The 23,997-nt window shown below is 41.1% G+C and overlaps 1 protein-coding gene across 2 annotated transcripts in view; it reads right to left on the bottom strand.

The window, feature by feature from the left end:
• The window catches only part of LOC130862198 (sulfotransferase 1C1), a 75,160-nt gene that overhangs the window by 28,225 nt on the left and 22,938 nt on the right, over positions 1-23,997 (bottom strand). The window contains exon 2 of one of the 2 annotated variants that reach the window (XM_057751681.1): positions 5,157-6,669. The exons of the other annotated variant lie outside the window; for it this stretch is intronic. The gene's annotated coding sequence lies outside the window, so the exon portion shown is untranslated. The remainder of the gene's footprint in view (positions 1-5,156; positions 6,670-23,997) is intronic. 2 annotated transcript variants of the gene reach the window in all.

Here is a 23,997-nt window from a genome sequence, read left to right as displayed (position 1 = left end):
CATGTGTTCAAATGACCATTCATATGAGATATTTCTTTTCATTTTTTATTTAAAAGCTATTTTTTCCATTTTACATACAAACCACAGTTCACCATTCCTCCCTTGCCACTTTCTCCCAGCTTCCACACCCCTCTCCAATCCACTCCTCAAAGAGAAAGGCCTCCCAGGGAGAGTCTGCCATTTCAAGTTAAGGTAGGACCAAGACCCTCCCCCTGATTCAGGGTTGAGCAAAGCATCTTACCATAGGGAATGGGCTCCAAAATACCAGTTTATGTACTTGGGATAAGTATGGTCCCACTTCCAATGGCCCAACAAACTCTCCAGGTCACACAACTGTCCCCCATAATCAGAGGGCCTAGTTTGGGTCTATGCAGGATCCACAGCTATCAGTCCAGAGTCAGTGAGTTCCCACTAGCTCAGGTGAACTGTATGTGGGTTTAGCCATCGTACTCCTCACCCCTTTGCTCATACAATCCCTCTCTCTTCAACAGGACTGTGAGAGCTCAACCCAGTGCTTACAGTGTGACGATTTTCAGAGAAGTAGGTCAAAATTCAATCCCTGATCTTTTCTTTTGAAAAGCTCAGAGATTGGTTGGATTTCCTGCCCAGGATTGGCTACTTTTGTGCTGAATTGGTCAGGGGAAGAATGTGTTCTTTAGGTCTGGTTTAAGGGAAAAAGTGTGATGCTTTTACCGACCCTTTGCAACATTTTGCCTCTAATATCAGAGTCTGTGAATTGGCTCTGACCTCAGGTCACACTATTTCCTGTGGTTTCAGGGACAACAGTGTTTCTTTGGCTCTGCGCCAGAGGGTGCTTCTTTGGCTGTACCTTTGACCCTACACTGCCTAGAGCAAGTTCATCAAAACATTCCCGTGATGCCTGCACAGCATTGTGGTCATACCCGTCTGCTCAATTTCACTTCCTCCACTCCATCCCTGTGACGAATATTGGTTCATTTATAAATGCTCACCCTCTTCTTGCTAATATTCACAGTCAAAACCTCATGTTTTTGTTTGTGGAATAGCCTTCTTGTCTCTGACAATATCTCTAGTGTAGCTACACTGTGTATAGCAGAAGAGTTCAGGGATCACTGTGTCTGAGTATGGACTCCACCCCAGAATCTGAACATGTGCTGCTACACTCTTGTCAGTTTCTTTATGTAAATTATCCCCCAGATTTTTCCAGTATCTCAGGGCCTGAAAAGGCATCATTGTGTTTTGGGGGTATCTCAGATTTCAGGACAGAAAATTCATAGCTATAAACTTCCATTTTAAAACTGCATTAATATTTTTTCAAGCATTGTGTGTCCTGAAATTTCCCACAAAACACAGTGGCTTAAGTTGAGCTGAACATCATGGCCAGCCAATAGAAGAGGACATTCTTAAAAATGATGTCAGGATCCTAACATCTCTGGGTTCGGGTACATGTGGGGAGGTGATGCTTGCCTGCGACCTACTCATACACCCATATACGCACAGGTGAGTACCTAAGAAACACCACAATCTTCTGTCTCATATCAGAAATGTAAAATTATAGTAAAAATCTTTTCATGTCATTAACACAGATATGATGCAAGTCTGTGAACTACACACACATGCACAGGTAGCTGTGAAGGTCCTTGAGAAACAACACAGTGCTCTGACTCACATTATCTCTGAAGTAAACATCCTTCAGTCTATGGAACACAGTTCCATAGCACATTTTTTCCCACGTCATTGATAAACGATGATTTATGTAGTCAAAGACTATGTTCCAGGAAAAGATCTGGATATGTTCCTCAGGGAGAGAAGCAATCTAAAGGAGGAGGATAGACCACCCATCTGACAGGTTGTGTCAGCGGCATACTTTCTCCACCAAAGACATAATGCACACCATGATATTAAATTAGAGCATATCCTCCTGGATGGAGCTGGTAAGGTCAAGCTTAGTGGTTTTGTTTGGCCACTCAGCTTGAACAGGGACAGATGTTGGAGGAGGTTTGTGGCTCCTTACTCTATAGGATCCCAGAGAAACTGACAATGAAACACTAGATGGGCTGGCAGGTGATAAGAGGAGCTTGGGCATCATCCTATATGTCACGGTCACTGGCCACTTTACATGTGTAGAAACCACCCTTGATAGCATACACAGATACATCACCACCATAGTGGGTCCCATTCCCTAACACTTAAAAACCCTGTCACATTATCATCGCATGATTACTCACGGTCCCCATCTGGTAAAAACTAATAATACGTCAGCTTATGCAACAACATTGCTTGGCCATGTTCAATAACGTGTACCACACGGCAATTAGGAAATCATTCCAGAGTCATACAACCCATGTACACTATCAGCTGTGAAAAGATATTGTCATTTCTAACACATAGGCAATGACCAAATAATAACAGCAACAATCAATATACTCAAATACCAACTGAGGTATGAATCTATTCATCAGCATAAGGCCTGGTTAAATATGGTCCACATAGGTCCCTTTGGCCTCTCTCTCCCCTTGAATAGGAGAGCAAACGAACCAGCATTTTAATCAGCATAGCAGCTGGGAAGTATCACTTTCAGGAACAGGGTGCAAAGAAAGAGGCAAGGGTTGCAGAAGCCACACCATGTTCCACAGATACTTCAGCCTGGAAGTATGCCTTGTTCAGCACACACAAGAATAAATAATAAACTGTTAGCAACAATAATACCCTCAACTACCAATTGAGCTATTATGCCAGCCATAAGCAAGATATATCCTGATTAAACAAGATCCCTAAAGGTCCTCTTAGGATATCTCTTGCCTTGAAGAAGAGAGCTAGTGAACCAGGTTTTCACTCAGTATAGAAGCTGAGAAGATCACTTTCAGAAAGAGGGTATGGAAGAAAGAGGCAAGGGATGCAGAAGCTACCCCATGCTCCACATAGAGTCTGTCCTGGAGTTGATGCCCTGATCAGCACCCAGGCACCAAATATTAAACTAGCAACAAAAAGCATCCTGATTGATATACCAACTGAGCTATGGGGACAGCCATCATTACAAGAGGCACACAGTTTGAATAGGATCCATGCAAGTCCTCCTAGCATCTGCTCCCCTAGAAGAAGACACGTTCTTCAGTGAGACACGCTATAATAAGAAGGTAACAATAATTAATCAGCCCATGCCATTGGTACACTTTCTCCACCAAAGACACATTGCACATCGTGTATTATAGAAAATACTTCAGTATGGGCCTCACTGTTTCATGCTTGGAGTATCCCACATTAAAAAAAAAAAAAAAAAAAAAAAAAGAAAATACTTCTTGATGGAGTGGGTAAGGTCAGGCTTTGTGAATTCGGAAGGGCAGAGGTGCAGATGTTAGAGGAGATCTTAACAAGGAGCCTATATAATGGATTGGCAGGAGATGAGTGGAGTTTGCACACCATCCTATATATCATGGTCCCTGGCCACTTCACAGATGTAGAAAACACCACTGATGGTGTGCACAGGATCATCACCACCACAGAGTGCCCCATTCCCTACCATTTGTCAAATCCCTATCACATTATGGTTGCACATGGAATGACACTGGCTGGGCCACATTCAACAGCGTATACTACATGCCACTAAGGAAATCATTCCCAGAGTCTTACAGCCTATGTCCTCCATGGGCTAGAAATCTGAAGCCATATCTAATGCACAGGCAACCAAATAGTAAACTAATAGTCACAGTCAATATTTTGAACTACTGATTGAGCTGCAGGGAAAGTCATAAACAAGATGAGACACCCTGGTTAAATGTGGTCCCTGAAGGTTCTCTGGGCCTCCCTCTACTCTTAGAGGGAGAGCAAGGAACCAGCTTGTCCAATCAGTACAGAAGCTGGGGAGAGGGTACAGAAGAAAGAGCCAAGGGATGCAGAAGCTACACTGAGCTCCACAGATGCTCCAGTCTGGAGGAAATGCCCTGTTCATCACCAGGCACCAAATAATAAACTGACACCAAAATCAATATTTTGAAATACAATTGAGCATGGGAAACAGTCATCGACCTGATAGACATGCTGGTTAAATACGATGCATTCACATCCTCTTATCATCTCTCTACCCTTGAAGGAGAGAGTTAGTAAACCTTTCTTTCACTGTTGTGAAACACACAGTACAATGAAAAATGCAACAGTACATACCTTTATATACACTTTAGGTGACAGCCACAAGTACCCTTTCTCCACCATCACCACAACACCGCACACACACACACACACACACACACACACACACTGGTCCTTAAAGCATCAGCACCATCACCTCTGCTCCACATACAGTACTTTTGCTCAGGCACTGCTGGAGACGCCCCTGGTATTCTACATTGATCGCCATGGGTCAGACCCTATTACAGTAGACACTTCACAAATGCTGCCACACAACATACAATGCTGTATTCATAAGACACTGTAGAGCATCTCCCTGAAGCTCCCACAGAGTCATCTCAATATCAGGGCTGTGCACTCTTCAGGCCTTATTAGACACCCCCTAATCCTCTTGTCAAATTCATGAGTGCTCTACTTGTTAGAAGACTGCCTGGACACTCCTTCCAACACCGTGATAGTCTGAAACACACTCTTTGATTTCAGGGCTTGCTCACCACCTACCTGAGCCCTTGGGCAATACTATGTATCACATACCTCTGCACTCTACAATCCTGAGCCTCAGATTGAACCGACCTCAGGCTATGATCAGTGTCTCTTAGTACACCTCTGTTACTGCCCACAGTGCACTGCTAATTTTCAGCCATGTTAAATCCCCAACCACTGAATAGTAGTGTATGAAGGCAATAAAACAGTGAGAGGCTAGGTAAGGGTTGATGCTTAGCATTGTATGCATGCCTGCATCTGCACAGAAATTGCAATAAGGTCCTGATACCTAGAGGATTGTATTGGAAGAGGTGTGCGTGTCAGGTAAGTCCTAACCTAAGTGTATATGTGGATTGTGGGCTGTAGGTATCCATCAGGGCCTGACACGTAGTAGTTTGGGGTATGTGGCAGATCTAGCACAGCACAGCCTGGTGCCTTGCAGTCATTGTGGGGAAGAAGGAGGGTGTTGGTTCTGCATGGGTTGCATCCAGCAATGGGTATGGAGCAGGGCTGGGGAATGTGCATCTCTAGGATTTCCGGGCTCCAGAAGCAGCAACATGGAGACTCACCAGCTCCAGAAAGTCCTATGTATTTCCTTTCTTCAACCTCCTCCTCCTCCTGGGCTTAGGGAAAAGTTAACAGAGATGTACATGACCCCAGCTTTGGAAAGTTATCACTGTGCTTCTGTCCCACATCCTTATGCAGTAATCTTGGGGGTTGCATGGGTTTAAAGAGCAGTGCACAGAGCACATCAGCCTGTCTGCCTGGACACTGCTGACACTGCTAAGCAGTAAACCACCATCTTGGCTTAGAACAGGCTTTGTCCTCTCTGGGGTGCGTCAGAGGCCAGGCTCTCTCTAGATGTCCGGACGAGTTGTCTCCTGAAGCCGTTCTCCAGTCTCTCTATTTCTTGTACGGGGCTGCAGAGCTCACACGAGAACAGTTCATCTTCTCTGGGAGTTTCTGATCTTCCTCCTTATGAGCAGAAACTTACATAGGTCTCTTCTATAAGTGTTCCATGAACATCGTAGAGTTTGGATCTAGGGCAGGTGTAACATTTGTGATTGCATTCAGGTTTCTAATGGGTTCACTTATGGTTGCTTTTGTATAGTAATCCTGAAGCTCTTTGAGGGCAGGTCATTCCACTGCCTTGACTTCCGTGGGTGCCACTGAAAAACATAGCTGAAATAATGTAGGTAGGTCTGTTGTGCAGGGCTCCCACATCTGCCTTCTCAGCCACACCACAAAAATACCCACCTCAGGTCTCAACCTGCAGAGAGGCTTATCCCTTACAAAGATCCTTATGTCATACTCAGAACCCTTGAACAAGAGACCTCTGCTGAGGTGAAGCTGGCCTGCCGCCTCCACACAGAGGTGCGAGTTGCTCTGAATATCCTGGTAAATGGTAGGACACATGACTACAGCAAAATAACAGAAATCAACATCTTCAAAGTGCTGGACCAGTCAAACATCATCTAGCTACACATCATCAATACTAGAGACCATTAATATATAATGGAATATGCAGTATGCAGTAGTCACTACTGTCATGAGAACAGCATTGCACACAGGGTCATAGAGAATCAGAGAGGCTTATCACATAAATAGGATCCCTAAATCACACTCAGGACTCCTGGAAAAGAGACCTTTGCTGAGGTATAGCTGGTCTGTCACTTCCACACAAAGGTGCAAGTTGCTTTTATCCTTGAAAATGGTAGAAAGAATGACTATAGCAACATAACAGAAATTGACATCTTCAAAGAGCTGGACCAGGCAAACATCATCTAGCTGTTCCACATCATCAATACCAAAGATCACACCTATATGGTGATGGAGCATGCTGTTCATGGAGATCTGGTGAGCCACACTGAGAAAGTAGGCTGTCTGCAGGAGGAGCAGGTCCAGCACATCTTCACTCAGATGGTGTGCACAGTTCACTACAGTCATGAGAACAGCATTGCGCACAGGGTCATGAAGGATCTGTGAGGGTCTCCTCTTCAGAGGCACTGCTTTTTGGGTCCATCTGCATTGTGACGTCCCCTCTTCTCTTGCTAGAAAGTTTCTTCATAATTTCCACACCAACTGGACAAAACCAGATGAGAAAAATGAGAATTGAGTCAAGGGGAACGTGTATGACTTTCAATTTCTACATGGAAAAAGGACAGACTTGTGAGCAACAAAAATCTTCTGGGTCACAGAAAAATAAAAATAAACTAAAATCCAAGAAAGTACCTGAGAAACATTCTGAAGATGAGAACAGAATGTAAGGAAATGGACAACAATGAATACTACACAGACGTAAAACCTAAATTACTGAAAGGAAGAGCAGAGCCCAAAGTGATCAAGAAGAAGAAGACACAGTGTAAGTCTACAGCCAGACAATGGTGCTGTTACAGAAAAAATGGCTAGAATCACTGGAATCATGTAGAAGTATTATTGGCACAGAACAACTTGTTTTATTTTGACATGGAGATAGCATATCTATTCTGTAAATAATTTTGAAGATAAAATGTGTTAGTAAATCTATAGCAAACCATTTCATTCACAGTCTTGGGAATAAATTTTGCCACCTTGTTCACTACTCAGTTCTCAATAACTGAAACAATAGAAATCATAGGGCTGGAGAGATGGCTCAGAAGTTAAGGGCATTGCCTGCTCTTCCAGAGGTTCTGAGTTCAATTCCCAGCAACCACATGGTGGCTCACAACCATCTGTAATGAGGTTTGGTGCCCTCTTCTGGCTTGCGGGCATACACACAGACAGAATATTGTGTACATAATAAATAAATATTTTAAAAAAATTAAAAAAACAATAGAAATCCTATAATCATGAACACTTGGGATACTTTCTTAATGTAATTACAGATTACAAATAATAATAGAATCAACATGCCTGAAGACATAACTAAAATCAGAGGGACCAGAAGGATCACGATGCACAATTTAGCAGATGCTGTCTATGCTGAGGGAAAGGAATGCAAATTATTAATTTATTTATTACATACCAAGAAAACCTTTCCATTCCCAGATTCTAAAGGAATCGTCAAAAAGCTTATGCTATCAGAATACCTACTTTTCTTGTTCCCAACTGTATATTTTATTAGAGATAATTTGGTGAATATGATGATATCTCACTTGTTAACACCATAGTGAACATCATTCCTTAAATAATGTAGAATACTATGCTGCATTAGTTAGTAGTCATTTGCTTTCATGCTAACTCAATTCATGAAACATTACTCAGAAATCAATATTAATCATATAAGTTGTAAGTACATTTATAATTTATTTTGAATTTTCAAAATTTTTTACTTTAATCTTTCAATATTTGTGACAATTTCACATGATTATTCAATTTACATTCTTTTCTTCTACTGCTCTTTTTTTAAATCTGACAATGTTTCTCCTCAGGGCAGATGTAAGAGGCATGATGTTTCCTGATAACATGACATCATGAAGCCAGTGTCCCAGTGTCCCCCACTCCCACTCTTAGGAATCACACAATAACATCAAGATACTCAGCCACGACATATGCACAGAGGACCTAGGCAAGACCCCTTTCCACAAAGGCTGCCTGATCTCTGTGAGCCCCCATATTCCTGGTCAATTGATTCTTTGGGCTATGTTCCTGTGGTGTCCCTGACCACTCTTGTTCCCATGTTCCTTTATCTGGAACTATTTTAAATCCTACAATCATATGAATTATAAAACCGGAGTAAAGTGACAAATGTCTACATGTGTCACCTACCAAAACTGAAAGAGGGCAAATAAAAACCTAAGCAGATCCATAGTGAGAAATATAGTTCAATATTCAATGAGAAAAATCTCAAGAAAAAAGCTTTGGTCCAGTGACAAGATTGGATTCTGTCTTTCTGAGTAGCTGGAAAAGGACCCCTTGAAAACCCACAGGCTTATTCTGCAACCTTACTGTTATGCCCTATTGATGAAGACCACTCGCATGTATGTCAGCCAACACGGAGAAGTTGAGCGGGGCATAACTAGATGTTTCCCCACTGACTGATGTTCATGATACAGGAATGCATTCTGCAAGCAACTGGAGGAGAAAGATAATCATCAATATCATCCAGCTACAAACCCTAGGACGACAGTGACCCATCTGCAAAGTGGACTGATACAATAGTGGCACAAATACTATTGCAGCAAGCAACCAATTTTGATTGGATTGAAGGTCACTCTAGGAGATGGAAGCCATACCTGACACTGCTAAAGGGACCAAGAAACTGAGTAGGTCATTTAGGGACCAGGGGAAAACCTGATATTATTATTCTGCTAAAGAACACAGTGATATAATGTCTCTTGATGATATATGTCTATATCTAGGTGTGTGCGTGTGTGTGTGTGTGTGTGTGTGTGTGTGTGTGAGTCAGCCCGGGCCAGTGTAGCCCATTCTTGAAGGTGACGGAACTAACAGCGAGACTCGCAACAGTGTAGAGTGTGTGAGACTTTGGGATGGCAGTCCTAAATGGGATGGATTCAGGAAAACCTTCCCTCAAGGTTGAGGGAGCTAGACAGAAGAGGAAATAGAAAGAGACTTTGTTTCCAAGAAAACAAAGAAACACTGTATTCCACATATAACCAGACTGAGGAACATGAATTCAGAGACTGTAGCAATACACAGAAGTATACAAGGTTTAAACAGATGGAGGTTCTAGCACTGAAAAGTGGAAGTGGACACAGGGTTCCAAACCTAACCAAGAAGACATGTGCAATTGTTTTCTGATGGTAAAGGAAGAATTTCGTTTTCTCCAATGGTTTTTACTGGGTATCTCAGCATGCCCTAAATTAATGCCAAACTCAAAATGGAGCAATAAACTTTGGCACACAACTGGGTATCTTATAGGTCTTGAATGCTTATTCTGGTTTTTTGGTCTCTGTTTTATTTTTTTTTAACTGAAAAAGAGATAAATCATATTTCTGTAAGGGTGGGGAGCTGAGGAGAATCTGGGAGGAATAGAGCGGGGCAGAGGGAGAATCTACATTGTATAAAAGATTTTCAGTGATGAAATATCAATAAAATGAAAGACTGATATGAATGTATTCATATATAAATTCTACCCAACTTTGAAAAAAATAACACTAATATTCCTGCAAGTATCCAGTAAGGGGAAGGAGACACTTTAGAGCATGTTCTATACAGTCTGCAGGAGCCACTGCCAGACCTGCTGACTTCAGCTTCCTCCCTTGATCCCCCAGTAGGAAAACCAGCACCTAGAGCCGCAAGTTTCCCTCTAAATTCCATGTGTCTGGGTTGTGACACAAACTGATAAACACACACAGCAAAATAAATAATACAAAATAACCCTAAGTGTAAAATATCCAGGAGGTGTAAGCAAAGAGTTCATGTATCTAGATGCGACAATCCTTAATGAAAGAAACTGAAACCTAGCAAGTCCAACAAACAAAAACATGGCCAAGTTCATGCTCAAAATGAGTTCATCACTTAACAACAAAAGGACAATTCTAATATAAATTTTGACAAATGAAACAATGAAGAGAATATAGGACAAAAAGTCCATAGTTCCAAGAATAAAATTTAGTCTTTTTCCAGAAAACAGTTGCAAATGAAGATGATTTTGTTATGTGTGACTTGTTAGTCTACAAAGGCAGTTTTGAGGGAACATAAGACAGGCCAGGGAGGACATAGAATAGGACAGTTGTATCCCTGGGACTGTTCACAGTGTTCTGGGAAGGAGCCTGGGTGTCTCAGCCACCACAGACTCTTTAGACCAAACAGTATTGCTCAGAGTCCTAGGTGGTTCAGAATCCTGGCCTGGGCTCCTGACAAACCACAATTAGGAAGAAGAGCTGTTGGCCTAATCCACACTCCAAAGTGGTTTTGAAAAAAAAAAGAAGGAGAAAAGAAGAGGAAGAAGAAGAAGAAGAAGAAGAAGAGGAGGAGGAGGAGGAGGAGGAGGAGGAAGGAAGGAAAGAAAGAAAGAAAGAAAGAAAGAAAGAAAGAAAGAAAGAAAGAAAGAAAGAAAAGAAAACAACAAGAAGAAAAGAACAGTGTGGGTCCCATGAAAGCAAAACAGTCTTGGTAGAAAGCAGTCAATCAGGACACACCTGGTGTTGCTTGAATAGATCAGAAACTCCTCTTCCAAATCCGTGCCACATTGCATTGTCTGTGCGCACTGCCTCTGCTACTGGTGTCCTCCAAGTGAAAGCCCTGCCTTCAACAGCACATAACTGCCACCAACTGACTCTTAGCCACATCCCTCGTGCAGTGGATTCTGATCTGCGACCTGATTGGTGATACATACAGAAATGAGCCAATCAGATTGGGCAGCCAATCAGAACTTCCTCATTGGTCAGGTTGCAGTCATGTGACTCGTGCCTGCGCTATAGTGATTTCAGGCTGACCTGGACTGCAGCTGGGGTCCTGTGAGAGCAGGGTTAGGGTAGAATTCTTGCTTGTTCTATGCCTTTTGTGCAGAGACATCCCAGCCGGGCTTCATCTCCCCTCACTTCTTACATTCCAGGGTCTCCTTTCAGTATAAGACCAGACTTGGTTTCTGAAGGTCGGATTGGGGTTCAGTCTCTGTTTCTAGTTCATCCTGAGTTAAAAGGTCATCGGTCGATATCTGTACACTGTTGACTTGTGATCACACCTAAATGCACCATCAACAAATTCTGGGGAACTCCTGTCTTTAAAGAACTAATACTCTGAAACAAAAAGGCAGGCTCTCTTAAAATCCAACATCCATGCTGAGCAGTGATGGCACAGACCTTGAATCCCAGCTCTCAGGAGGCAGAGAAAGTCGCCTGGTCTAGAGAGCCAGTGACAGGACAGGCTCCATAGACACAGAGAAACCCTGCCTTGAAAAACCAAATAATAATAATAATCCAAAATCCACATCTCTAAGAGGCCTCTCTCTTGCCGATTTTTAATATTCCTTGTACTACATTGTGATAGGTCATTTTAACCCATTAATTTGTATTTCTCAGTTGGAGCAACCTCCAAAATTTATTCCATGTGTTTTTTCCTTTACTTTGGGTAAACAGTTTCAATCACTTGAACTAGTCCTCAAATTCCCAGATGCAGTTTTCACATTTCCTCGATATTGCTGCCCAACCACGAACTAGTTTTTTTAGGTCTATTGAGAACTTCACATATGAAGACTGCATCTAAATATCTTCCACCAAGCCCATTCCCCTTTGTGCCTCAGTTTACCTCATGGTCCTCTCCCCAAATTATGATCTCTCTACCGAGGAACAAGCATGTGTATTTGTGGTATGTGCACATACTTACACACATGTGTTTCTAACCTACTGAGTCCAATCAGCCTTGATCATTTGTCCCTGTGTCCAGATTGGACCAATGAGGACTGAACAGCCTATGTGGGATCTTGTCCCTGTAGGAGAAGCATCCCCCCCTTTCATAGGCAATGACAACCTGTAGTTCTTCTTCTAGTGGTGTTCCATGTGGGATTGCCCTGCCCACATTTGCACGTGAACTGCTATTGTAAGGTGTCTCTTGTATATGTAACCACATTATTGAGAGGCAGGGTTTACATGTCCCATAAAAGACACAACTGCAGATCTGTCCGTGTAGATTCAGAAGGGCATAGTCACTTCTCTGCATTTTGACAGGTTAAGTCTCATATTCAAAAGGAAGCTGCTTTGCTGAGGGCCAGTTGCTGTACTTCTCTGTGGGTACAAGGTTCTGCATTGGTTTTAAAAAATGGAAGTACTTCCTTTCTCTTCTACTCTCTGGTCCATGAAGTCTTCTGAGGAGGAGCAAAAATGTGGGTCTGAAGTTTAGTCAGAGATTTTCAGTTTGCTCAAAGTTGTTGACAGCTACTATGGTTACACACCCTGACCTAGGGTGTGGTTACTTCGTGTTTTGGACACTAAGAAGGCCCACAGAAGGAGATCCTCTCCACCCTGACCAATGGGCAGAGAGTTGGAACTTACTTCTGTTCCTTCAAGGTCTGTTTCTACCTCAAACGGAGGTCCCACCTTGATTTAGAACAGAGAGTTTTGTGCTCTCAAGGTTATTGTCAAGAGGTGTGGCTAATATTCAGACCTTGTGTTTCAGGTATAGGGAAGTAGATCTCTTTCTACCTCTAACAAAAGTCTAAGTATTCAACTAAGTTCCTGCTTCATTAGGGAGATAACAATTGCTTCCACCCAGGGAGTGGTTTGCCTACAGAATGTTTTGGTCTAGGGTGTGAGCTTTACTTGTCTTGTTCTGGCAACAGAATTTAGGCCGCAATACTTCAACCACTCTGTTAATTTTTTTGTATCATGTTAATGAATTTTTTATCTTATTACTACCTCTTGTGGTCTGGGTATTTTAAGCAAATGAAAATTAAATGTGGGCATTTTCATATTAACTGGAACCCCTCCCAGCGTTGTTTTATTTTCACCCACGTCTTTATTCTCTTTACTTGTTTTTCTCGTCCTCATTCCCCTACCCTGGAGTCCCCAGTCCAACAGTCCCCAGCCAAGGTTATCTGTCTAGGTTTGCAGTACCAGACTTAAATGCCTCAGCCAGGTGCTTGTTTCCGCGAGATAAAAGTGCCAATATTGCACCGTGGCAGCTATCTCGCATTTTATGGTATTATATTTTAGGCTCCAATTGGGAAGTTCATGATATTGAAGAGCATTCTCATAGTTCTAGAAGAAGTGGAAGGTAATTTACATATATGCATGCTGACATAAATGTGCCTCTGAGGAAAGTTTAATGTGTCCTGGATTTTTGAAAGGAAAACAACAAAGCAAATAAACACAGCTTAAAGTGATTTGATGATTATTAAATTCTCAAAAAGTGATACACCTCAATGCCAGGTAGGAAAGCTGTGATTGCAAGGCATTAAGAAAGAAGACAAGGAAAGAAAACCTCAACAGATATCACCACTTGAATCACAGCTGAGGGAGAGCTGTGCTGTACAACTGCCAATCTGTGTAGCTTCATAGCACTCATATCACAATAGGCATACACAATGAACAGGTGATAAGTACATGTCCAAACCCTTCTACTAAGCAAATAAATAAAAAAATACCACACTGACTATATTGATAAGGTGTCTGTATAGTACATTTTCTCATGAATTTGAAGACTTCTGATACACGCAAAGGCTTTTCAACATTAGTCACATTCATAGGGTTTCTTTCCTGTATCTGTTCCTTTATATTTTTTGACGATTACTATGAATTGCAAGGGCGTTACCACACTGATGTCATTTATAGGGTTTCTTTCCGCTATGTGTTCTTTTATGACTTAAAAGACTACTGTGATATGTAAAGGCCTTATCACATTGATTACATTTGTAAGGTTTCTCTCCTGTATGTTTTCTTTGATGTGTCTTAAGATTAAAGGAATATATAAAGTCTTTATCACACTTATTACATTTGTAGGGCTTCTCTAGAGTATGTGTCCTCTCATGAATTATAACATAACTAGGATATGCAAAAGCTTTATCACACTGCTTACATTTGTAAGGTTTCTCTCCTGTATGTGTTCTTTTATGCATTTGAAGATTACTGGAAGATACATAAGCTTTAGCACACTGATTACATTTGTAAGGTTTCTCTCCTGTATGTGGTTTTTTTTTTTTTGTTTTTTCTAGACAGGGTTTCTCTGTGGTTTTGGAGCCTGTCCTGGAACTAGCTCTTGTAGACCAGGCTGGTCTCGAACTCTCAGAGATCCGTTTGCCTCTGCCTCCCGAGTGCTGGGATTAAAGGCGTGCGCCACCACCGCCCAGCTTGTAAGTGTTCTTTTATGCATTTGAAGGTCACTGGAAGATATAAAAGCTTTAGCACATTGATTACATTTGTTGGGTTTCTCTCCAGTGTGTATTCTTTCATGAATTTTAACATAATTAGGATATGCAAAAGCTTTATCACACTGCTTACATTTGTAAGGTTTCTCTCCTGTATGTGTTCTTTTATGGATTTGAAGACCTCGGGGAGATGTAAAAGCTTTAGCACACAGATGACATTTGTAGGACTTCTCTCCGGTGTGTGCTCTTTTATATATGCGCAGTTGACTGTGATATGCAATGGGTTCATCATCTTGAATACTTTTATAGGTCTTCGCTTCCATGTGAATTCTCTCATGCCATTCAAGAGGACTGTAATGTGTAAAGGAATAAACACATTAACTACATTCAGAAGGTTACTTGGCACAAGTAAAAGTTTTACCACATTCATTACACTGGTAAATTTTTACATCGGCATAAATTAATTTTACAGTTTGGTCTAATTTTATTATGTATACAATGTTCCTCCTGCCTGTATTCTTCAGTGCTAGCAGAGTGGACCAGGCCTCTTTACAGTTTGCTGTGAGCCACCATGTGGTTTCTGGGATTTGAACTCAGGACCTCAGGGAGAACAACCAGCGCTCTTAGCCTCTTAGCTTTAAAAATTTTAAAAAAATTCAGAAGTTCAGGTTTTATCAATTTGTTTAAACTCATGTTTCAACTTTTATTAAGGGTTGTTTTACATCTTTGAAGAGGTCTTTTGTGGTAAGAGCTTGTATTACATGGTTCACATTCAGAGCTTCTGCTTTCTATATGAGATTTTTCACATATGTGAAGAGCACTGGAAAAATTCAGAGCACTCACACACTTAATATATTCAGATATTTTTCAAGAGTGTCAGTCATACTACATTTGCAAAGTGAACCATAACAAACAGAAGTGTTTACAAATCCCTAGTACTGGTAAGGCTTTTCTAGTGTGAGACTGATGTATTCCCAATGAAGCTGGAAAATCAATTACTTATAACCTTGAATCACAATCATCAAGTCTAGTCTAAGGAGAGACTATTACATATCTTCTAATTTTTCTGAGAGAGAGAGAGTGTAAATTCTTTCCATATGCCAATGCTCATATGGTTTCTATCCAGACTGACATATGATTTATCTATTAAAGGAAGAATAACAAATAACAGGTTTCCACATTGCATTTACACAGTATGACTCTCTGCTCCTCATAGACACTTGGTACAGGGATTAGTTTCTCTACAAATACTGTCCCTTGACTCTATCGACCCAGCTCAATAAACTTAGCAAACCCATCACCAGTATATGAGTTACAGTAGCTTTCCTATGAACTACTTGCTCAGTAGAAGGTTTTGGACATATGCTCTTAACCTGTGCAAAGTGTACACCTATTGTAAGACGAGTGGAACGAAACTACACAGACTGGCAGTTCTACAGCGCAGCTCTACCTCGGCTGTGACTCAGATGGTGATAACTGTTAAGGCACTGCTTCCTTGTCTTCTTATTTAATACCTTGCAAACACAAATTTCCTACCTGGCAATAAGTTATATAGCTCTTGGAGAATTTAATAATTATCAATACAGTTTAAAGTTGTGGTTTTTTATATTGTTACTTTCATTTCAAACATCCAGGAAACTTTAATATTTTTTCAAATGCACAGGTATATAATCTTGCATATGTAAATTACCTTCCACGTCTTCTCAAACTTTGAGAATACTCTTCAATATAATGACTTTCCCAATTGTAGCCTAAAAATAATACCAGAAAGTATATATTATTGGAAATTGTGCAAAATTTAAGTTATTATCTTTAATAAACCTTAGCACCATATATGATCTATTCACCACACTCTTCCTCTTTATCAATCAAAATTACAGACGACCACCAATAACCAGAAAACACTAGTCCCCTCATTTTAAAACATGAAGTAATTTTGATCATCTTACCAATAGCAGTGAGGTTCCTGAAGGTCTCCAGCATCACATCATTGTAGAGATTCTTCTGGGAACGGTCCAGCAAAGCCCACTCTTCCGGGGTGAATTTAACATACACATCATCATATGTCACTACATTCTAATATATCCCATACATGTGGAAACAAAAGGTGTGATACCAACAACATTGTAAATGTATGTCTTTGACAGTACAGTCACCTAATTCTGATGCTTCTTACACTTATTTTATGACAGGGACATCATAATGCCATCACCGCATCACTACAGAAGGAAGCTGAATAGGAGGTTCACCCCTGTTATTTCTGCAAACTTCGAATGAGATACGCCTTGCAAGAGAAAGGCAGAACTAGGTAAATAGCAGAGAATTTGTATGTCCTATTACTATTAAAAATTAACAACAAAAAACAATACGCATGTGGGTGCATTGACTCATACATTTAATTCCAGCACTTAGAAGGCAGAGGCAGATGTATCTATCTTTTTATTTGTTAGAATGATTTTTCTCAGGGGAGACCAGGTCTAAATGTGTAGTTTTGGCAAACACAGATGCCTGTAACAGTACTGAAAGGCAATCACAGACTAAGAATCCATGACTTCAAATTTTGCATCTTTTTTGGTATACAGAAACGATAAAACCACAAATTGAACCTAATTTTCAGTCTATGTTGTAATATACCCTGCCACACTTGGAACCGAGTTACAGGAGATTGAGTGTGAAGTTGCTTACTTGAGATCAGAATCTCTTTGTCTCTTCCTAGCATAGAGTGAAGGCTTAGCTGGATGGAGTCCTTCCTAGGCATCCAGTGCTGAGCAAGAGCCTCCTCTTCAGTGGCGCTGAACACCTTGAAATTTCCTACCTCAAGCTCACCATATGACTGCCCTCTGCAACTGTCTAGTGCTAAATTTCTCTGCAAAACACTGTGATGGTGGTACAGCCTCAATTAATGTTTCCTCAGATGTGTAGTGATATTTTTTGTTTTAACATATAAAATTTGCCTCGTGTTCAGAGTGCAGATCTAAGATACATGTGGCCAGTCACTGGCGGCAGATACTTTACTCTCAGGATGCAGAAGAGAGATGGATCTCTGTTAATTTAATGCCACCCTGATCCTGCCTTAAAGAAAAAGAGAGCTGCCGGGCAGTGGTGGCGCACGCCTTTAATCCCAGCACTTGGGAGGCAGAGGCAGGCGGATCTCTGTGAGTTCGAGACCAGCCTGGTCTACAAGAGATAGTTCCAGGATAGGCTCCAAAACCACACAGAAACCCTGTCTCGAAAAACAAAAACAAAAAAAAACAAAAAACAAAACAAAAAAAAAAACAAAAAAAAGAAAGAAAAAGAGAGCTCACAAAAGGGAAATTCTAGTCCTGGGATCACAGGCCTTTAATCCCAGCACTAGGAAAGTGAAGATAGTGGTGATAAGACTGCATAAAGAGAGGAGTATAAGGAGGGAGGAGAAAGAACTGGATGCATTCTGAGGCAGTGAGTCTCTGGATGTAGTCTGAGGACAGGATCGCCCCTCCGGTCTGAGCATTGGTAGAGGCAGAAAATCTCTCTAGTGGCTGGTTCTTCTGCTTCTCTGATCCTTCAGTTTCACAACTTGATAGCTGTCTCTGAAGTTTTATTATTAAGATCAATTAGAATTCATGCTACAGTGATGACTGTAGGCCCTGACACAAAGACAATAACATAAGAGATGGTTTAAAAAAAATGAATGTGCTAACCACATTAACAACTGGCAAACATAGAGGTGAAAAGAATTGAAGAGAGGCAAGCCTTTTCTCAAGAACAGAATATTGGCAAGGTTATGGTGACACGTGACTCTAAACCCAGGATGTGGAAGATAGAGGAAGGATAGTTTTTGTGAGATCAAGGTCCATTTGGCCTAAGGAGCTCATTTCAGGAGAGACTGCAAGCAGAAAAGAGAAAAACCTGTCTTGAACCCCCCCCCAAAAAACCCCCAAAAAACAAAACAAAAAAACAGCAGAAAAGTAATATTTTTTCCCATTGAATGTCTCTGAAAGAACAAAAACTCAAGGATCTCATCAAAGGGTCATGTGACTTCTTTGGCAGACAAAGTCTGAGAATAGCATGAACAAGTTCAACTTCTGGCAAAGCCATGGAGAATTTAACCCTTTTGCTTTTGGCAAGGCTGAGGGACAGTTTGCTGCATACTTCTGGGCATGATCCCAGAATCCTATGTACTACCTGCTTTTCCTGCTTTCCTTATACAAATTATTGTTGGCTGCCTAAAGTTTTATTTTCTTAGAGTATTGATGAAATGGCTTTACATAGGGAAAGCTTTCCTCTGGTGACTCTCCTGAGAACCAAGGGGATGTTGTTAAAAACATACAGTGATCCTGACTCAGCCCCTAAAGCCTTGATGTTTCAGGTGTGACCATGAATTCAGGATTCTCGAGAATAGCAAGGTATCTTTTCATGGCATTTTGTGACTAGCTTGAAAAGTGTCACAGTAGTTCAAGATATTACAAATCTGAATAACTGCTTTGCAGAGAAGGATTTTAGTCACAAAATTGGAAAAAAATGCTAAAAATCATGATATCAAGAGTTAATGGAAAGACTCTAGGAGTTAGGAAAGAATCAGAACCATAGAAAGCCATAGCATCCTCATTTCAAATAGCTGTGCCAATACTAGAGGAAGCTGAGAGGAAGGGGACATGAGAACAAGGGCTAAGCAATGCCAACTGTGAAGAATAAGCGTTGAAGTTATGCTGCTCACAGGATGATGGAATAACCTGGTGTATTCCCCACAGGAGACAGAATAGCACAGAACGTAGAATGAATTGATTCAGCTTCTGCTCTGAGTTATTATGAGAACTTAAATTTCACTAGAGGTGAACATTAACCACTACCTGCAAAATTCTCTCTCACTTTGCTTGATGCTAGAACCACCATTGCTGCCAACGGGGCACACTGCTCTAACTGAAGGTGAGCCAAGGTAGAAAACTCTGTGGTTGTTTGCTGGACTCTTTATGATTTAATAGTAAAACTATGAATCAAATAGGTAATGCTTACCAGTGGGAAACTTGGCAGACAGAAGGAGAATAAGATAAGGGAACAAGCTGGAAATTGTGGTAAGCATTATTTGAAATTTGAGGAAACAAATTTTATTGTTAAATTCTTCAGGTAACCTTTTGAAATTATATAAATAAAATTGGCTCAGGCTATCTGGGGCCACTTGTTTGAAACAGGTGTCAGAGTTTCATCATGGCGGAAACTTCACACACTCATCCCCGGTCATCAGACCCGTGAGGGATTAGGAGTTGGTCTCCAAACAGGTGGTGCACCAACATGCCTGATAGGAAGGTAATCTACTGGACAAATTTACTGGTAAAAACTGCTTCCACGCGACTAACCTGCAGATCCTCTGGGAGTGAGTCCAGGTGAGGAAGAAAAAAATGGAAGGAATAAAAAAAAGTAAGTGAAGATCCATCATTTTCCAGAGAAACGACAATATAATGAGACTATAATAAAATCAGACAATATAAAAGACATAAATCATAAAAGAAGACACAAAGAGAGATCTGCTAATTTTCCATGGTCCCTTACACTAGAACTACAAGATTCTAACAAAATAAAAATCAAGAAATCTCCCTGGGCCCTGCACTTGTGTCCTTTTCCCATAATACAAAGTGGGTTGAAAAAGGAGAACTTTTCCCATTAAAACTAAATAGATTTTCTGGATGCCTTTAGGTGTTCCTCAATGGAAGAAAATATTTCTCACTGCTAGTCTCCTTCCTTTATGATAAGGAAAAGGATGTCTGTTAGGATCACTTTGAAACTATTTGCTTCCTATAAGCGATGATTAGATGTTTGCATCAGAGTAAAAAAAAAGAAAACCAATTCAAAACAAAGGCAAGAGAACAGAATTTTAAATAGACCTTGTATGTCTTGTATTACACAACCAAAACAACTTGTTCTGCATGGTTGACATACCAGAAAAGATGGTGTCAGATCTCCCAGATCTGGAGAAACAGGAAGATATAAGCCTCCAGACTTGGGTGGTCTCCATATTCAGGTCAACCCCAAGAACAGTTGTTAAGTGGCATGTGAAGCCTACATAGTACTTTTTATCCAATAAACTAAAAGTCTTTCACTCATTAACAAAAACAGAAACCTAAATAAATGAAAAAGTAAAGAAATGCTGCCTGGGAACCTGGTGCATCAGAATTGAGATTTTGGGTATGTGACCAGGTAGGCTGCCTGCAGATTTTCCTCAGTATCTGTTACCCAAGATGCAAAACTCAGGGTTTTCCTAGGACTGCAACAGATCAACACCTGCAACTTCCTCTTTCCTGTCTATGGCTCCATGGACTCCACAGCACATCCCCACCTGCCCGTCCCTTCTTGACTCATTTCTGTGTCCCCACCACAACTGATTGAGACACCTCCGGCCCCCGGCTCAACTACTTGCCACATCTGCCAGAAAACCAGGCAGGCTCTCTGAAGATCTCACATTATCTGTTACCTCAGACCCAGTTTTCACACTTGCCCCTAACACTGGTCTAGAACACCAGAGACAGCTTCCCCTCTCCCTCCCCACTCTCCAGGCCTCTTGTAAATACCTAGGATAATCTCCCAGTGGCTTCCCCTTTCTCCAGCTTCCAACACCAGCCAAGGCCAGTAAAAGGCACTACTCACATGCTACATACTCTGAAATTCCTGAGAACACACAGAAACCAAGGGAAAACCCTCCCATCCGAGGAGGACTAATCCAGAAATCAGTACCTAGATTTAATCATATCAAACTCACATTCCTAGACACCAGCCTAGGAACATAATCCATAACAGCAAGGGAAGGATGTCACCCGCAGAGCCCAGGTGTGCTAGCTGCTCATTATATCCCGACAGGGCTGAAGTATAAGAACAAGGCATTAAGACCAACTATACCAAGATGACAGAGTTCTTAAAAAAAAAAAACCCTCAAATTCAAGAAGACAGAATTGTAGGAAATCAATAAATCATTCAAAGAAATGCAGAAAAACACTAAAAATTGGAGAAAACTAATAAACCACCAAAATAAAGACAAGGAAAAAAAATAAAGACTTAATGTCTCTTTAAGATTTGGTAAGTGCTTATACCATCATTACTAGTACCAACAATTCTACTCTTCTACATAGGTTTAGCAGTGGAACACTACTCTACACAGAAGCTATCATTTAAAAGCTCCACAAAATAAATTCCAGTTGGATCCTAAACTAAATGTTACAATTGACAAGCGCAGAACATCTGGAAGATACTAGAGACACCACACTTCTCAGAGTTTGGCAAATCTACCTTGCATAGTGACAAAGCAAGCACTTACAGGCACAAAGATTTTACAGAAACATCAGCAAGGCGGACATTTCCAAATATGACCCCCCTCCAAATTCTCTTCACAGATGCAGCCTGAAGAGTTACATTTTTCGGAGGCTGCTGCCTCAGCCCACGGAATGATAAGGATCATGGGCGAATCATGCAGGACCAGCAGAAACATGCCAAACTCCGCAACTGCTCACTACCTCCCACCCAGACAAGGGCGGACCCATCACACGGGCTCTAATGACTCAGCCGGCTCCACAGTTTGGCGATAGTGGCCCCTTGCTCACCATGGCCTGCCCGGATTCCTTGTTTGATGACAGATGCGCATAGCTCGCCATGGCCTGGCTGCACAGCTCAACCACGCTTTACCCAAAGGGAGCCAAAGAGGCTGCAGAACAGAGCAACTTCCAAAATCCTCAAGAGAGGAAAAACCAGTCTGGAAACCGGAAGAACACTCCCACCTGACTGGCGGGTTTTCTGAAGCCTCCGATTGGCTAGTGATGGCTGAGTGACAGGACGTAGTGAGCTGAGTGGATACAACACAATGACATCGAGCTATAGCTTCCCTTCTAAGCACAGAAATATACCTTATTTGCTGGAAATTTTTACCAAATTCAACAGCAAATCTCTTGTTGATGTGAACCAATAGGTTCTCTCTCTCTCTCTCTCTCTCTCTCTCTCTCTCTCTCTCTCTCTCTCTCTCTCTCTCTCTCTCTCTCTCTCTCTCTCTCTCTTTCGGTTTTTCGAGACAGGGTTTCTCTGTAGCTTTGGAGCCTGTCCTGGAACTAGCTCTTGTAGACCAGGCTGGCCTCGAACTCTCAGAGATCCGTTTGCCTCTGCCTCCAGAGTGCTGGGATTAAAGGCGTGCGCCATCACCGCCCGGCTAGGTTCTCTTTTTTAATATGCAGAAGGAGGCTAATCAGATAATTTTACACAAAACAAACACAGGTTAACTCAATATCATTTAAAAACCATTTCAAGTGTCATTGGGGCTGATAGTCTCAGCCTCTTGTCAGGAAAAATTTGGGTTCTCAGGACCTGAAGCTGCCCCTTCACGAAGGCACTGGATTCAGACCATTACCAGCTCTCCCAGGCATATTCCTGATTTCAGAGAATGATATGTTTCTTTCTCTGTACATCAGGGCCAAGGAGAAATGACACCAAGGCAGTCTGTCAAACATGGAGAGATCTAATTTCTCAAGAATTATCTGGAAATTCTGCACTTTTCATTTGTTATTTACTTGTAAAATACATTTCGAGATTATTTGTAGATGGTGTTTATTCAGACTCACATCCTTGGTAGCACTGCACTGTGAAACTTGATATACAAGAGCAGAATTGAGGATATAAAGGATTTACCAATGGTTAGAAGATAGGGAGAGACACAAGGTAGAGCTTAGCTAGGGGAGGACTGCTTCTCAATGACCCCAAAGGTACGTAGTATGCCGAGAAGTCCTGGTTGATAGTAGGATGTAAATGTTTATTCACCTTTCTGTGTGTTGTTATTTGTCACATTTCTGTGTCAGAAACAACGAACAGGATGCTTACCGGTGCAGACATTAAGAGAAACATTATGTGGAAAGATCTTTCTACAGTAAGCTAGATCATCAGAGTTTTATAAGGAATTTCTGAGTTTGTTGTACTGGATGTTGTACACATTAATTTCATCATATTTTGTTATGTATTTTCTCTTTCTTTGTATTGCTGACATACACCCATTAAAATCCAAAAGCATAGCTATAGTAACAATGCTATGAATGATATGAAGACTGCCTTGTGTTTTTGCTAAGGTTTAGTTTAACACATTGTACCTAGGAAATAGTAATTTACTGCACTGTCTTACATACAGTTTCCAGTTAGCTTTCTTTCTTTAATTGTTGCTGCTCAGCACTATCATAAGACAGTGAATTGGTGCCATCCTGTGATCAGCTGTGCCCGCTTACAAAGGAAAACAACCCCCACATTTGCTGTACATGTAAATATGAAAATGATAATGACTTGATGGTTCTAGAAACAAAAAGACTTGAAAGCATTTGCAAATCATGAAGTTCTAAATAGGTTGTTTTAGGTAAATAAAAGATGACATTTAGTGATCATTTATTCTATTAAGATTGGCAAGTTCAGGTACCAAGTATTTTGAGGACAGGCTGAAATGTATGTCCAATAAAAGTTTACTTATTTATGTCGGGCTATCAACATATTATACAGTAGTTAAAAGAGCTCAATTCATGAAAACTGTGTGTGATTACAATTGTACCCCTTTCCAAAAAATTTCAGTGAGTTCTAAGTCGCTGGGCCAATGATCACTCGTTGTCTTGTTCAAGGAGGCCATGGAGACCCACTCAATATATCTGAAACAATGTCCTGTCTACAAAGAGAAGGGTTTG

The sequence above is a fragment of the Chionomys nivalis genome, chromosome 19 (assembly GCF_950005125.1).
Source record: "Chionomys nivalis chromosome 19, mChiNiv1.1, whole genome shotgun sequence".
NCBI lineage: Eukaryota > Metazoa > Chordata > Mammalia > Rodentia > Cricetidae > Chionomys > Chionomys nivalis.
The sequence above is the reverse complement of the archived record's forward strand: the minus strand, read 5'-3'. Positions and strand labels throughout refer to the sequence as shown.